The sequence below is a fragment of the Ambystoma mexicanum genome, chromosome 1p (genome assembly GCF_040938575.1).
Source record: "Ambystoma mexicanum isolate Mex_15411 chromosome 1p, UKY_AmexF1_1, whole genome shotgun sequence".
Taxonomy (NCBI): Eukaryota; Metazoa; Chordata; class Amphibia; order Caudata; family Ambystomatidae; genus Ambystoma; species Ambystoma mexicanum.
The window spans coordinates 1,028,452,374-1,028,469,534 of NC_090921.1; the positions used below are offsets into that span (position 1 = coordinate 1,028,452,374).

General features: G+C 41.4%; 5 non-coding genes across 5 annotated transcripts; all 5 read right to left on the reverse strand.

The window, feature by feature from the left end:
* Nucleotides 1-1,748: 1,748 nt before the first annotated feature.
* On the reverse strand, nucleotides 1,749-1,834 carry TRNAY-GUA (transfer RNA tyrosine (anticodon GUA)). The gene is given in 2 exon segments: nucleotides 1,749-1,784; nucleotides 1,798-1,834. It is a non-coding gene; the product is annotated as a tRNA-Tyr (tRNA).
* Nucleotides 1,835-2,394: 560 nt separating this feature from the next.
* On the reverse strand, nucleotides 2,395-2,480 carry TRNAY-GUA (transfer RNA tyrosine (anticodon GUA)). The gene is given in 2 exon segments: nucleotides 2,395-2,430; nucleotides 2,444-2,480. It is a non-coding gene; the product is annotated as a tRNA-Tyr (tRNA).
* Nucleotides 2,481-10,754: 8,274 nt separating this feature from the next.
* On the reverse strand, nucleotides 10,755-10,840 carry TRNAY-GUA (transfer RNA tyrosine (anticodon GUA)). Its single transcript is given in 2 exon segments — nucleotides 10,755-10,790; nucleotides 10,804-10,840. It is a non-coding gene; the product is annotated as a tRNA-Tyr (tRNA).
* Nucleotides 10,841-11,400: 560 nt separating this feature from the next.
* TRNAY-GUA (transfer RNA tyrosine (anticodon GUA)) lies at nucleotides 11,401-11,486 on the reverse strand. The gene is given in 2 exon segments: nucleotides 11,401-11,436; nucleotides 11,450-11,486. It is a non-coding gene; the product is annotated as a tRNA-Tyr (tRNA).
* Nucleotides 11,487-13,981: 2,495 nt separating this feature from the next.
* On the reverse strand, nucleotides 13,982-14,067 carry TRNAY-GUA (transfer RNA tyrosine (anticodon GUA)). Its single transcript is given in 2 exon segments — nucleotides 13,982-14,017; nucleotides 14,031-14,067. It is a non-coding gene; the product is annotated as a tRNA-Tyr (tRNA).
* Between the last annotated feature and the right edge of the window lie 3,094 nt (nucleotides 14,068-17,161).

A 17,161-nucleotide genomic window follows, 5' to 3' on the forward strand; every position in this document is an offset into this window, starting at 1 on the left:
TGAGGTTCCCGAATTGAGTAAAAGCACATCAGTTCACAATTAAAAAAATGACCCCCTCCGCAGTCTCCCGCATGTTACTGACCACCATACAAAGGAGGAAAAGTTGAAAGGCGGCGCCTCACAGGCCATCTCCTCAGAGTATTCATCAGTGTTCGGCCTTGACAATATTTTAATATCTTGGATGGTGTATAGTGTTCTCCCATTTCCCTTGAGAAATCAAGATTGTCAAGGGGATTCTGCTGTTTTGTCAGTTCATAGCAAGAGATGGGGATCCAAAATACCTCACAGGAAACCAACGAAGATTGGTGTCGGACAGAAAAATAACGTGGCCACAGCCTCAAAGCAAAAGGCATCTATTTTCAGTGATGAAATATAATATAATTATAAATTGTCTGTTATTTTACATTCCAAGTATTTTACTTTCCAAGCATTCAATAAAATGTGCATTTGGCAAAAGTGCTTTGAGCCGGATTTGAACCAGCAACCTAAGGATGCCTGTTTTACCACTACAGTCCTCGGCTCTACCAACTGAGCTATCAAAGGCTTGGCAAATCATTCTCTAGCAAACTCAATACGAGCTTCCACTTCAACCGTCGACTTGTAAACATCTCTTGCAATTCGTGCAAAATACTACAAATTTGGCTTGTGAGGTTCCCGAACTGGGTAAAAGCACATCAGTTCCCAATTAAAAAAATGACCCCCTCCGCAGTCTCCCGCATGTTACTGACCACCATACTAAGGGGGAAAAGTTGAAAGGCGCGCCTCACAGGCCATCTCCTCAGAGTATTCAGCCGTGTTGGGCCTTGACAATATTTTAATATCTTGGATGTTGTATAGTGTTCTCCCATTTCCCTTGAGAAATCAAGATTGTCAAGGGGATTCTGCTGTTTTGTCAGTTCATAGCAAGAGATGGGGATCCAAAACACCTCACAGGAAACCAATGAAGATTGGTGTTGGACAGAAACATAACGTGGCGACAGCCTCAAAGCAAAAGGCATCTATTTTCAGTGATGAAATATAATATAATTATAAATTGTCTGTTATTTTATTTTCCAAGCATTTTACTTTCCAAGTATTCAATAAAATTTGCATTTGGCAAAAGTCATTCGAGCCGGATTTGAACCAGCGACCTAAGGATGCCTGTTTTACCACTGCAGTCCTCCGCTCTACCAACTGAGCTATCGAAGGCTTGGCAAAGTATTTTCTAGCAAACTCAATACGAGCTTCCACTTCAACCGTCGACTTGTAAACATCTCTTGCAATTCGTGCAAAATACTACAAATTTGGCTTGTGAGGTTCCCGAATTGAGTAAAAGCACATCAGTTCCCAATTAAAAAAATTACCCCCTCCGCAGTCTCCCGCATGTTACTGACCACCATACTAAGGGGGAAAAGTTGAAAGGCGGCACCTCACAGGCCATCTCCTCAGAGTATTCAGCCGCGTTGGGCCTTGACAATATTTTAATATCTTGGATGGTGTATAGTGTTCTCTCATTTCCCTTGAGAAATCAAGATTGTCAAGGGGATTCTGCTGTTTTGCCAGTTCATAGCAAGAGATGGGGATCCAAAACACCTGACAGGAAACCAATGAAGATTCGTGTTGGACAGAAAAATAACGTGGTCACAGCCTCAAAGCAAAAGGCATCTATTTTCAGTGATGAAATATAATATAATTATAAATTGTCTGTTATTTTACTTTCCAAGTATTTTACTTTCCAAGTATTCAATAAAATGTGCATTTGGCAAAAGTCCTTCGAGCCGGATTTGAACCAGCGACCTAAGGATGCCTGTTTTACCACTACAGTCCTCCGCTCTACCAACTGAGCTATCGAAGGCTTGACAAATTGTTTTCTAGCAAACTCAATACGAGCTTTCACTTCAACCGTCGACTTGTAAACATCTCTTGCAATTCGTGCAAAATACTACAAATTTGGCTTGTGACGTTCCCGAATTGAGTAAAAGCATATCAGTTCCCAATTAAAAAAATGACCCCCTCCGCAGTCTCCCGCATGTTACTGACCACCATACTAAGGGGGAAAAGTTGAAAGGCGGCGCCTCACAGGCCATCTCCTCAGAGTATTCAGCCGTGTTGGGCCTTGACAATATTTTAATATCTTGGATGGTGTATACTGTTCTCTCATTTCCCTTGAGAAATCAAGATTGTCAAGGGGATTCTGCTGTTTTGCCAGTTCATAGCAAGAGATGGGGATCCGAATCACCTCAGAGGAAACCAATGAAGATTGGTGTTGGACAGAAACATAACGTGGCCACAGCCTCAAAGCAAAAGGCATCTATTTTCAGTGATGAAATATAATATAATTATAAATTGTCTGTTATTTTATTTTCCAAGTATTTTACTTTCCAAGTATTCAATAAAATTTGCATTTGGCGAAAGTCCTTCGAGCCGGATTTGAACCAGCGACCTAAGGATGCCTGTTTTACCACTACAGTCCTCTGCTCTACCAACTGAGCTATCGAAGGCTTGGCAAATCATTCTCTAGCAAACTCAATACGAGCTTCCACTTCAACCGTCGACTTGTAAACATCTCTTGCAATTCGTGCAAAATACTACAAATTTGGCTTGTGAGGTTCCCGAATTGAGTAAAAGCACATCAGTTCCCAATTAAAAAAATGACCCCCTCCTCAGTCTCCCACATGTTAATGACCACCATACTAAGGGGGAAAAGTTGAAAGGCGGCGCCTCACAGGCCATCTCCTCAGAGTATTCAGCCGTGTTGGGCCTTGACAATATTTTAATATCTTGGATGGTGTATAGTGTTCTCTCATTTGCCTTGAGAAATCAAGATTGTCAAGGGGATTCTGCTGTTTTGCCAGTTCATAGCAAGAGATGGGGATCCAAAACACCTGACAGGAAACCAATGAAGATTCGTGTTGGACAGAAAAATAACGTGGTCACAGCCTCAAAGCAAAAGGCATCTATTTTCAGTGATGAAATATAATATAATTATAAATTGTCTGTTATTTTACTTTCCAAGTATTTTACTTTCCAAGTATTCAATAAAATGTGCATTTGGCAAAAGTCCTTCGAGCCGGATTTGAACCAGTGACCTAAGGACGCCTGTTTTACCCCTACAGTCCTCCACTCTACCAACTGAGCTATCGAAGGCTTGGCAAATCAGTCTCTAGCAAGCTCAATACGAGCTTCCACTTCAACCGTCGACATTCAAACATCTCTTGCAATTCGTGCAAAATACTACAAATTTGGCTTGTGAGGTTCCCGAATTGAGTAAAAGCACATCAGTTCACAATTAAAAAAATGACCCCCTCCGCAGTCTCCCGCATGTTACTGACCACCATACAAAGGAGGAAAAGTTGAAAGGCGGCGCCTCACAGGCCATCTCCTCAGAGTATTCATCAGTGTTCGGCCTTGACAATATTTTAATATCTTGGATGGTGTATAGTGTTCTCCCATTTCCCTTGAGAAATCAAGATTGTCAAGGGGATTCTGCTGTTTTGTCAGCTCATAGCAAGAGATGGGGATCCAAAATACCTCACAGGAAACCAACGAAGATTGGTGTCGGACAGAAAAATAACGTGGCCACAGCCTCAAAGCAAAAGGCATCTATTTTCAGTGATGAAATATAATATAATTATAAATTGTCTGTTATTTTACATTCCAAGTATTTTACTTTCCAAGCATTCAATAAAATGTGCATTTGGCAAAAGTGCTTTGAGCCGGATTTGAACCAGCAACCTAAGGATGTCTGTTTTATCTCTACAGTCCTCCTCTACCAACTGAGCTATCAAAGGCTTGGCAAATCATTCTCTAGCAAACTCAATACGAGCTTCCACTTCAACCGTCGACTTGTAAACATCTCTTGCAATTCGTGCAAAATACTACAAATTTGGCTTGTGAGGTTCCCGAATTGGGTAAAAGCACATCAGTTCCCAATTAAAAAAATGACCCCCTCCGCAGTCTCCCGCATGTTACTGACCACCATACTAAGGGGGAAAAGTTGAAAGGCGCGCCTCACAGGCCATCTCCTCAGAGTATTCAGCCGTGTTGGGCCTTGACAATATTTTAATATCTTGGATGTTGTATAGTGTTCTCCCATTTCCCTTGAGAAATCAAGATTGTCAAGGGGATTCTGCTGTTTTGTCAGTTCATAGCAAGAGATGGGGATCCAAAACACCTCACAGGAAACCAATGAAGATTGGTGTTGGACAGAAACATAACGTGGCGACAGCCTCAAAGCAAAAGGCATCTATTTTCAGTGATGAAATATAATATAATTATAAATTGTCTGTTATTTTATTTTCCAAGCATTTTACTTTCCAAGTATTCAATAAAATTTGCATTTGGCAAAAGTCCTTCAATCTGGATTTGAACCAGCGACCTAAGGATGCCTGTTTTACCACTACAGTCCTCTGCTCTACCAACTGAGCTATCGAAGGCTTGGCAAATCAGTCTCTAGCAAGCTCAATACGAGCTTCCACTTCAACCGTCGACATTCAAACATCTCTTGCAATTCGTGCAAAATACTACAAATTTGGCTTGTGAGGTTCCCGAATTGAGTAAAAGCACATCAGTTCCCAATTAAAAAAATGACCCCCTCCGCAGTCTCCCGCATGTTACTGACCACCATACTAAGGGGGAAAAGTTGAAAGGCGGCACCTCACAGGCCATCTCCTCAGAGTATTCAGCCGCGTTGGGCCTTGACAATATTTTAATATCTTGGATGGTGTATAGTGTTCTCTCATTTCCCTTGAGAAATCAAGATTGTCAAGGGGATTCTGCTGTTTTGCCAGTTCATAGCAAGAGATGGGGATCCAAAACACCTCACAGGAAACCAATGAAGATTCGTGTTGGACAGAAAAATAACGTGGTCACAGCCTCAAAGCAAAAGGCATCTATTTTCAGTGATGAAATATAATATAATTATAAATTGTCTGTTATGTTATTTTCCAAGTATTCAATAAAATTTGCATTTGGCAAAAGTCCTTTGAGCCGAATTTGAACCAGCGACCTAAGGATGCCTGTTTTACCACTACAGTCCTCCCCTCTACCAACTGAGCTATCGAAGGCTTGGCAAACCGTTCTCTAGCAAGCTCAATTCGAGCTTCCACTTCAACCGTCGACATGCAAACATCTCTTGCAATTCGTACAAAATACTACAAATTTGGCTTGTGAGGTTCCCGAATTGAGTAAAAGCACATCAGTTCCCAATTAAAAAAATGACCGCCTCCGCAGTCTCCCGCATGTTACTGACCACCATACTAAGGAGGAAAAGTTGAAAGGCGGCGCCTCACAGGCCATCTCCTCAGAGTATTCATCAGTGTTCGGCCTTGACAATATTTTAATATCTTGGATGGTGTATGGTGTTCTCCCATTTCCCTTGAGAAATCAAGATTGTCAAGGGGATTCTGCTGTTTTGCCAGTTCATAGCAAGAGATGGGGATCCAAAACACCTCACAGGAAACCAATGAAGATTCGTGTTGGACAGAAAAATAACGTGGCCACAGCCTCAATGCAAAAGGCATCTATTTTCAGTGATGAAATATAATATAATTATAAATTGTCTGTTATTTTACTTTCCAAGTATTTTACTTTCCAAGTATTCAATAAAATGTGCATTTGGCAAAAGTCCTTCGAGCCGGATTTGAACCAGCGACCTAAGGATGCCTGTTTTACCACTACATTCCTCCGCTCTACCAACTGAGCTATCGAAGGCTTGGCAAATCAACTCTAGCAAACTCAATACGAGCTTCCACTTCAACCGTCAACTTGTAAACATCTCTTGCAATTCGTGCAAAATACTACAAATTTGGCTTGTGAGGTTCCCGAATTGAGTAAAAGCACATCAGTTCCCAATTGAAAAAATGACCCCCTCCGCAGTCTCCCGCATGTTACTGACCACCATACTAAGGGGGAAAAGTTGAAAGGCGGCACCTCACAGGCCATCTCCTCAGAGTATTCAGCCGCGTTGGGCCTTGACAATATTTTAATATCTTGGATGGTGTATAGTGTTCTCTCATTTCCCTTGAGAAATCAAGATTGTCAAGGGGATTCTGCTGTTTTGCCAGTTCATAGCAAGAGATGGGGATCCAAAACACCTGACAGGAAACCAATGAAGATTCGTGTTGGACAGAAAAATAACGTGGTCACAGCCTCAAAGCAAAAGGCATCTATTTTCAGTGATGAAATATAATATAATTATAAATTGTCTGTTATTTTACTTTCCAAGTATTTTACTTTCCAAGTATTCAATAAAATGTGCATTTGGCAAAAGTCCTTCGAGCCGGATTTGAACCAGTGACCTAAGGATGCCTGTTTTACCCCTACAGTCCTCCACTCTACCAACTGAGCTATCGAAGGCTTGGCAAATCAGTCTCTAGCAAGCTCAATACGAGCTTCCACTTCAACCGTCGACATTCAAACATCTCTTGCAATTCGTGCAAAATACTACAAATTTGGCTTGTGAGGTTCCCGAATTGAGTAAAAGCACATCAGTTCACAATTAAAAAAATGACCCCCTCCGCAGTCTCCCGCATGTTACTGACCACCATACTAAGGGGGAAAAGTTGAAAGGCGGCGCCTCACAGGCCATCTCCTCAGAGTATTCAGCTGTGTTGGGCCTTGACAATATTTTAATATCTTGGATGGTGTATAGTGTTCTCTCATTTCCCTTGAGAAATCAAGATTGTCAAGGGGATTCTGCTGTTTTGCCAGTTCATAGCAAGAGATGGGGATCCAAAACACCTCACATGAAACCAATGAAGATTCGTGTTGGACAGAAACATAACGTGGCCACAGCCTCAAAGCAACAGGCATCTATTTTCAGTGATGAAATATAATATAATTATAAATTGTCTGTTATTTTACTTTCCAAGTATTTTACTTTCCAAGTATTTAATAAAATTTGCATTTGGCAAAAGTCCTTCGAGCCGGATTTGAAACAGCGACCTAAGGATGCCTGTTGTACTACTACAGTCCTCCGCTCTACCAACTGAGCTATCGAAGGCTTGGCAAATCATTCTCTAGCAAACTCAATACGAGCTTCCACTTCAACCGTCGACTTGTAAACATCTCTTGCAATTCGTGCAAAATACTACAAATTTGGCTTGTGAGGTTCCCGAATTGAGTAAAAGCACATCAGTTCCCAATTAAAAAAATGTCCCCCTCCGCAGTCTCCCGCATGTTACTGACCACCATACTAAGGGGGAAAAGTTGAAAGGCGGCACCTCACAGGCCATCTCCTCAGAGTATTCAGCCGCGTTGGGCCTTGACAATATTTTAATATCTTGGATGGTGTATAGTGTTCTCTCATTTCCCTTGAGAAATCAAGATTGTCAAGGGGATTCTGCTGTTTTGCCAGTTCATAGCAAGAGATGGGGATCCAAAACACCTCACAGGAAACCAATGAAGATTCGTGTTGGACAGAAAAATAACGTGGTCACAGCCTCAAAGCAAAAGGCATATATTTTCAGTGATGAAATATAATATAATTATAAATTGTCTGTTATGTTATTTTCCAAGTATTCAATAAAATTTGCATTTGGCAAAAGTCCTTTGAGCCGAATTTGAACCAGCGACCTAAGGATGCCTGTTTTACCACTACAGTCCTCCCCTCTACCAACTGAGCTATCGAAGGCTTGGCAAACCGTTCTCTAGCAAGCTCAATTCGAGCTTCCACTTCAACCGTCGACATGCAAACATCTCTTGCAATTCGTACAAAATACTACAAATTTGGCTTGTGAGGTTCCCGAATTGAGTAAAAGCACATCAGTTCCCAATTAAAAAAATGACCGCCTCCGCAGTCTCCCGCATGTTACTGACCACCATACTAAGGAGGAAAAGTTGAAAGGCGGCGCCTCACAGGCCATCTCCTCAGAGTATTCATCAGTGTTCGGCCTTGACAATATTTTAATATCTTGGATGGTGTATGGTGTTCTCCCATTTCCCTTGAGAAATCAAGATTGTCAAGGGGATTCTGCTGTTTTGCCAGTTCATAGCAAGAGATGGGGATCCAAAACACCTCACAGGAAACCAATGAAGATTCGTGTTGGACAGAAAAATAACGTAGCCACAGCCTCAAAGCAAAAGGCATCTATTTTCAGTGATGAAATATAATATAATTATAAATTGTCTGTTATTTTACTTTCCAAGTATTTTACTTTCCAAGTATTCAATAAAATGTGCATTTGGCAAAAGTCCTTCGAGCCGGATTTGAACCAGCGACCTAAGGATGCCTGTTTTACCACTACATTCCTCCGCTCTACCAACTGAGCTATCGAAGGCTTGGCAAATCAACTCTAGCAAACTCAATACGAGCTTCCACTTCAACCGTCGACTTGTAAACATCTCTTGCAATTCGTGCAAAATACTACAAATTTGGCTTGTGAGGTTCCCGAATTGAGTAAAAGCACATCAGTTCCCAATTAAAAAAATGACCCCCTCCGCAGTCTCCCGCATGTTACTGACCACCATACTAAGGGGGAAAAGTTGAAAGGCGGCACCTCACAGGCCATCTCCTCAGAGTATTCAGCCGCGTTGGGCCTTGACAATATTTTAATATCTTGGATGGTGTATAGTGTTCTCTCATTTCCCTTGAGAAATCAAGATTGTCAAGGGGATTCTGCTGTTTTGCCAGTTCATAGCAAGAGATGGGGATCCAAAACACCTGACAGGAAACCAATGAAGATTCGTGTTGGACAGAAAAATAACGTGGTCACAGCCTCAAAGCAAAAGGCATCTATTTTCAGTGATGAAATATAATATAATTATAAATTGTCTGTTATTTTACTTTCCAAGTATTTTACTTTCCAAGTATTCAATAAAATGTGCATTTGGCAAAAGTCCTTCGAGCCGGATTTGAACCAGTGACCTAAGGATGCCTGTTTTACCCCTACAGTCCTCCACTCTACCAACTGAGCTATCGAAGGCTTGGCAAATCAGTCTCTAGCAAGCTCAATACGAGCTTCCACTTCAACCGTCGACATTCAAACATCTCTTGCAATTCGTGCAAAATACTACAAATTTGGCTTGTGAGGTTCCCGAATTGAGTAAAAGCACATCAGTTCACAATTAAAAAAATGACCCCCTCCGCAGTCTCCCGCATGTTACTGACCACCATACAAAGGAGGAAAAGTTGAAAGGCGGCGCCTCACAGGCCATCTCCTCAGAGTATTCATCAGTGTTCGGCCTTGACAATATTTTAATATCTTGGATGGTGTATAGTGTTCTCCCATTTCCCTTGAGAAATCAAGATTGTCAAGGGGATTCTGCTGTTTTGTCAGTTCATAGCAAGAGATGGGGATCCAAAATACCTCACAGGAAACCAACGAAGATTGGTGTCGGACAGAAAAATAACGTGGCCACAGCCTCAAAGCAAAAGGCATCTATTTTCAGTGATGAAATATAATATAATTATAAATTGTCTGTTATTTTACATTCCAAGTATTTTACTTTCCAAGCATTCAATAAAATGTGCATTTGGCAAAAGTGCTTTGAGCCGGATTTGAACCAGCAACCTAAGGATGCCTGTTTTACCACTACAGTCCTCGGCTCTACCAACTGAGCTATCAAAGGCTTGGCAAATCATTCTCTAGCAAACTCAATACGAGCTTCCACTTCAACCGTCGACTTGTAAACATCTCTTGCAATTCGTGCAAAATACTACAAATTTGGCTTGTGAGGTTCCCGAACTGGGTAAAAGCACATCAGTTCCCAATTAAAAAAATGACCCCCTCCGCAGTCTCCCGCATGTTACTGACCACCATACTAAGGGGGAAAAGTTGAAAGGCGCGCCTCACAGGCCATCTCCTCAGAGTATTCAGCCGTGTTGGGCCTTGACAATATTTTAATATCTTGGATGTTGTATAGTGTTCTCCCATTTCCCTTGAGAAATCAAGATTGTCAAGGGGATTCTGCTGTTTTGTCAGTTCATAGCAAGAGATGGGGATCCAAAACACCTCACAGGAAACCAATGAAGATTGGTGTTGGACAGAAACATAACGTGGCGACAGCCTCAAAGCAAAAGGCATCTATTTTCAGTGATGAAATATAATATAATTATAAATTGTCTGTTATTTTATTTTCCAAGCATTTTACTTTCCAAGTATTCAATAAAATTTGCATTTGGCAAAAGTCATTCGAGCCGGATTTGAACCAGCGACCTAAGGATGCCTGTTTTACCACTGCAGTCCTCCGCTCTACCAACTGAGCTATCGAAGGCTTGGCAAAGTATTTTCTAGCAAACTCAATACGAGCTTCCACTTCAACCGTCGACTTGTAAACATCTCTTGCAATTCGTGCAAAATACTACAAATTTGGCTTGTGAGGTTCCCGAATTGAGTAAAAGCACATCAGTTCCCAATTAAAAAAATTACCCCCTCCGCAGTCTCCCGCATGTTACTGACCACCATACTAAGGGGGAAAAGTTGAAAGGCGGCACCTCACAGGCCATCTCCTCAGAGTATTCAGCCGCGTTGGGCCTTGACAATATTTTAATATCTTGGATGGTGTATAGTGTTCTCTCATTTCCCTTGAGAAATCAAGATTGTCAAGGGGATTCTGCTGTTTTGCCAGTTCATAGCAAGAGATGGGGATCCAAAACACCTGACAGGAAACCAATGAAGATTCGTGTTGGACAGAAAAATAACGTGGTCACAGCCTCAAAGCAAAAGGCATCTATTTTCAGTGATGAAATATAATATAATTATAAATTGTCTGTTATTTTACTTTCCAAGTATTTTACTTTCCAAGTATTCAATAAAATGTGCATTTGGCAAAAGTCCTTCGAGCCGGATTTGAACCAGCGACCTAAGGATGCCTGTTTTACCACTACAGTCCTCCGCTCTACCAACTGAGCTATCGAAGGCTTGACAAATTGTTTTCTAGCAAACTCAATACGAGCTTTCACTTCAACCGTCGACTTGTAAACATCTCTTGCAATTCGTGCAAAATACTACAAATTTGGCTTGTGACGTTCCCGAATTGAGTAAAAGCATATCAGTTCCCAATTAAAAAAATGACCCCCTCCGCAGTCTCCCGCATGTTACTGACCACCATACTAAGGGGGAAAAGTTGAAAGGCGGCGCCTCACAGGCCATCTCCTCAGAGTATTCAGCCGTGTTGGGCCTTGACAATATTTTAATATCTTGGATGGTGTATACTGTTCTCTCATTTCCCTTGAGAAATCAAGATTGTCAAGGGGATTCTGCTGTTTTGCCAGTTCATAGCAAGAGATGGGGATCCGAATCACCTCAGAGGAAACCAATGAAGATTGGTGTTGGACAGAAACATAACGTGGCCACAGCCTCAAAGCAAAAGGCATCTATTTTCAGTGATGAAATATAATATAATTATAAATTGTCTGTTATTTTATTTTCCAAGTATTTTACTTTCCAAGTATTCAATAAAATTTGCATTTGGCGAAAGTCCTTCGAGCCGGATTTGAACCAGCGACCTAAGGATGCCTGTTTTACCACTACAGTCCTCTGCTCTACCAACTGAGCTATCGAAGGCTTGGCAAATCATTCTCTAGCAAACTCAATACGAGCTTCCACTTCAACCGTCGACTTGTAAACATCTCTTGCAATTCGTGCAAAATACTACAAATTTGGCTTGTGAGGTTCCCGAATTGAGTAAAAGCACATCAGTTCCCAATTAAAAAAATGACCCCCTCCTCAGTCTCCCACATGTTAATGACCACCATACTAAGGGGGAAAAGTTGAAAGGCGGCGCCTCACAGGCCATCTCCTCAGAGTATTCAGCCGTGTTGGGCCTTGACAATATTTTAATATCTTGGATGGTGTATAGTGTTCTCTCATTTGCCTTGAGAAATCAAGATTGTCAAGGGGATTCTGCTGTTTTGCCAGTTCATAGCAAGAGATGGGGATCCAAAACACCTGACAGGAAACCAATGAAGATTCGTGTTGGACAGAAAAATAACGTGGTCACAGCCTCAAAGCAAAAGGCATCTATTTTCAGTGATGAAATATAATATAATTATAAATTGTCTGTTATTTTACTTTCCAAGTATTTTACTTTCCAAGTATTCAATAAAATGTGCATTTGGCAAAAGTCCTTCGAGCCGGATTTGAACCAGTGACCTAAGGACGCCTGTTTTACCCCTACAGTCCTCCACTCTACCAACTGAGCTATCGAAGGCTTGGCAAATCAGTCTCTAGCAAGCTCAATACGAGCTTCCACTTCAACCGTCGACATTCAAACATCTCTTGCAATTCGTGCAAAATACTACAAATTTGGCTTGTGAGGTTCCCGAATTGAGTAAAAGCACATCAGTTCACAATTAAAAAAATGACCCCCTCCGCAGTCTCCCGCATGTTACTGACCACCATACAAAGGAGGAAAAGTTGAAAGGCGGCGCCTCACAGGCCATCTCCTCAGAGTATTCATCAGTGTTCGGCCTTGACAATATTTTAATATCTTGGATGGTGTATAGTGTTCTCCCATTTCCCTTGAGAAATCAAGATTGTCAAGGGGATTCTGCTGTTTTGTCAGCTCATAGCAAGAGATGGGGATCCAAAATACCTCACAGGAAACCAACGAAGATTGGTGTCGGACAGAAAAATAACGTGGCCACAGCCTCAAAGCAAAAGGCATCTATTTTCAGTGATGAAATATAATATAATTATAAATTGTCTGTTATTTTACATTCCAAGTATTTTACTTTCCAAGCATTCAATAAAATGTGCATTTGGCAAAAGTGCTTTGAGCCGGATTTGAACCAGCAACCTAAGGATGTCTGTTTTATCTCTACAGTCCTCCTCTACCAACTGAGCTATCAAAGGCTTGGCAAATCATTCTCTAGCAAACTCAATACGAGCTTCCACTTCAACCGTCGACTTGTAAACATCTCTTGCAATTCGTGCAAAATACTACAAATTTGGCTTGTGAGGTTCCCGAATTGGGTAAAAGCACATCAGTTCCCAATTAAAAAAATGACCCCCTCCGCAGTCTCCCGCATGTTACTGACCACCATACTAAGGGGGAAAAGTTGAAAGGCGCGCCTCACAGGCCATCTCCTCAGAGTATTCAGCCGTGTTGGGCCTTGACAATATTTTAATATCTTGGATGTTGTATAGTGTTCTCCCATTTCCCTTGAGAAATCAAGATTGTCAAGGGGATTCTGCTGTTTTGTCAGTTCATAGCAAGAGATGGGGATCCAAAACACCTCACAGGAAACCAATGAAGATTGGTGTTGGACAGAAACATAACGTGGCGACAGCCTCAAAGCAAAAGGCATCTATTTTCAGTGATGAAATATAATATAATTATAAATTGTCTGTTATTTTATTTTCCAAGCATTTTACTTTCCAAGTATTCAATAAAATTTGCATTTGGCAAAAGTCCTTCAATCTGGATTTGAACCAGCGACCTAAGGATGCCTGTTTTACCACTACAGTCCTCTGCTCTACCAACTGAGCTATCGAAGGCTTGGCAAATCAGTCTCTAGCAAGCTCAATACGAGCTTCCACTTCAACCGTCGACATTCAAACATCTCTTGCAATTCGTGCAAAATACTACATATTTGGCTTGTGAGGTTCCCGAATTGAGTAAAAGCACATCAGTTCCCAATTAAAAAAATGACCCCCTCCGCAGTCTCCCGCATGTTACTGACCACCATACTAAGGGGGAAAAGTTGAAAGGCGGCACCTCACAGGCCATCTCCTCAGAGTATTCAGCCGCGTTGGGCCTTGACAATATTTTAATATCTTGGATGGTGTATAGTGTTCTCTCATTTCCCTTGAGAAATCAAGATTGTCAAGGGGATTCTGCTGTTTTGCCAGTTCATAGCAAGAGATGGGGATCCAAAACACCTCACAGGAAACCAATGAAGATTCGTGTTGGACAGAAAAATAACGTGGTCACAGCCTCAAAGCAAAAGGCATCTATTTTCAGTGATGAAATATAATATAATTATAAATTGTCTGTTATTTTACTTTCCAAGTATTTTACTTTCCAAGTATTCAATAAAATGTGCATTTGGCAAAAGTCCTTCGAGCCGGATTTGAACCAGCGACCTAAGGATGCCTGTTTTACCACTACAGTCCTCCGCTCTACCAACTGAGCTATCGAAGGCTTGGCAAATCAGTCTCTAGCAAGCTCAATACGAGCTTCCACTTCAACCGTCGACATTCAAACATCTCTTGCAATTCGTGCAAAATACTACAAATTTGGCTTGTGAGGTTCCCGAATTGAGTAAAAGCACATCAGTTCCCAATTAAAAAAATGACCCCCTCCTCAGTCTCCCACATGTTAATGACCACCATACTAAGGGGGAAAAGTTGAAAGGCGGCGCCTCACAGGCCATCTCCTCAGAGTATTCAGCCGTGTTGGGCCTTGACAATATTTTAATATCTTGGATGGTGTATAGTGTTCTCTCATTTCCCTTGAGAAATCAAGATTGTCAAGGGGATTCTGCTGTTTTGCCAGTTCATAGCAAGAGATGGGGATCCGCATCACCTCAGAGGAAACCAATGAAGATTGGTGTTGGACAGAAACATAACGTGGCCACAGCCTCAAAGCAAAAGGCATCTATTTTCAGTGATGAAATATAATATAATTATAAATTGTCTGTTATTTTACTTTCCAAGTATTTTACTTTCCAAGTATTCAATAAAATGTGCATTTGGCAAAAGTCCTTCGAGCCGGATTTGAACCAGTGACCTAAGGATGCCTGTTTTACCCCTACAGTCCTCCACTCTACCAACTGAGCTATCGAAGGCTTGGCAAATCAGTCTCTAGCAAGCTCAATACGAGCTTCCACTTCAACCGTCGACATTCAAACATCTCTTGCAATTCGTGCAAAATACTACAAATTTGGCTTGTGAGGTTCCCGAATTGAGTAAAAGCACATCAGTTCACAATTAAAAAAATGACCCCCTCCGCAGTCTCCCGCATGTTACTGACCACCATACAAAGGAGGAAAAGTTGAAAGGCGGCGCCTCACAGGCCATCTCCTCAGAGTATTCATCAGTGTTCGGCCTTGACAATATTTTAATATCTTGGATGGTGTATAGTGTTCTCCCATTTCCCTTGAGAAATCAAGATTGTCAAGGGGATTCTGCTGTTTTGTCAGTTCATAGCAAGAGATGGGGATCCAAAACACCTCACAGGAAACCAATGAAGATTGGTGTTGGACAGAAACATAACGTGGCGACAGCCTCAAAGCAAAAGGCATCTATTTTCAGTGATGAAATATAATATAATTATAAATTGTCTGTTATTTTATTTTCCAAGCATTTTACTTTCCAAGTATTCAATAAAATTTGCATTTGGCAAAAATCCTTCAATCTGGATTTGAACCAGCGACCTAAGGATGCCTGTTTTACCACTACAGTCCTCTGCTCTACCAACTGAGCTATTGAAGGCTTGGCAAATCAGTCTCTAGCAAGCTCAATACGAGCTTCCACTTCAACCGTCGACATTCAAACATCTCTTGCAATTCGTGCAAAATACTACAAATTTGGCTTGTGAGGTTCCCGAATTGAGTAAAAGCACATCAGTTCACAATTAAAAAAATGACCCCCTCCGCAGTCTCCCGCATGTTACTGACCACCATACAAAGGAGGAAAAGTTGAAAGGCGGCGCCTCACAGGCCATCTCCTCAGAGTATTCATCAGTGTTCGGCCTTGACAATATTTTAATATCTTGGATGGTGTATAGTGTTCTCCCATTTCCCTTGAGAAATCAAGATTGTCAAGGGGATTCTGCTGTTTTGTCAGTTCATAGCAAGAGATGGGGATCCAAAATACCTCACAGGAAACCAACGAAGATTGGTGTCGGACAGAAAAATAACGTGGCCACAGCCTCAAAGCAAAAGGAATCTATTTTCAGTGATGAAATATAATATAATTATAAATTGTCTGTTATTTTACATTCCAAGTATTTTACTTTCCAAGCATTCAATAAAATGTGCATTTGGCAAAAGTGCTTTGAGCCGGATTTGAACCAGCAACCTAAGGATGCCTGTTTTACCTCTACAGTCCGCCGCTCTACCAACTGAGCTATCAAAGGCTTGGCAAATCATTCTCTAGCAAACTCAATACGAGCTTCCACTTCAACCGTCGACTTGTAAACATCTCTTGCAATTCGTGCAAAATACTACAAATTTGGCTTGTGAGGTTCCCGAATTGGGTAAAAGCACATCAGTTCCCAATTAAAAAAATGACCCCCTCCGCAGTCTCCCGCATGTTACTGACCACCATACTAAGGGGGAAAAGTTGAAAGGCGCGCCTCACAGGCCATCTCCTCAGAGTATTCAGCCGTGTTGGGCCTTGACAATATTTTAATATCTTGGATGTTGTATAGTGTTCTCCCATTTCCCTTGAGAAATCAAGATTGTCAAGGGGATTCTGCTGTTTTGTCAGTTCATAGCAAGAGATGGGGATCCAAAACACCTCACAGGAAACCAATGAAGATTGGTGTTGGACAGAAACATAACGTGGCGACAGCCTCAAAGCAAAAGGCATCTATTTTCAGTGATGAAATATAATATAATTATAAATTGTCTGTTATTTTATTTTCCAAGCATTTTACTTTCCAAGTATTCAATAAAATTTGCATTTGGCAAAAGTCCTTCAATCTGGATTTGAACCAGCGACCTAAGGATGCCTGTTTTACCACTACAGTCCTCTGCTCTACCAACTGAGCTATCGAAGGCTTGGCAAATCATTTTCTAGCAAGCTCAATACGAGCTTCCACTTCAACCGTCGACATTCAAACATCTCTTGCAATTTGTGCAAAATACTACAAATTTGGCTTGTGAGGTTCCCGAATTGAGTAAAAGCACATCAGTTCCCAATTAAAAAAATGACCCCCTCCTCAGTCTCCCACATGTTAATGACCACCATACTAAGGGGGAAAAGTTGAAAGGCGGCCCCTCACAGGCCATCTCCTCAGAGTATTCAGCCGTGTTGGGCCTTGACAATATTTTAATATCTTGGATGGTGTATAGTGTTCTCTCATTTCCCTTGAGAAATCAAGATTGTCAAGGGGATTCTGCTGTTTTGCCAGTTCATAGCAAGAGATGGGGATCCAAAACACCTGACAGGAAACCAATGAAGATTCGTGTTGGACAGAAAAATAACGTGGCCACAGCCTCAAAGCAAAAGGCATCTATTTTCAGTGATGAAATATAATATAATTATAAATTGTCTGTTATTTTACTTTC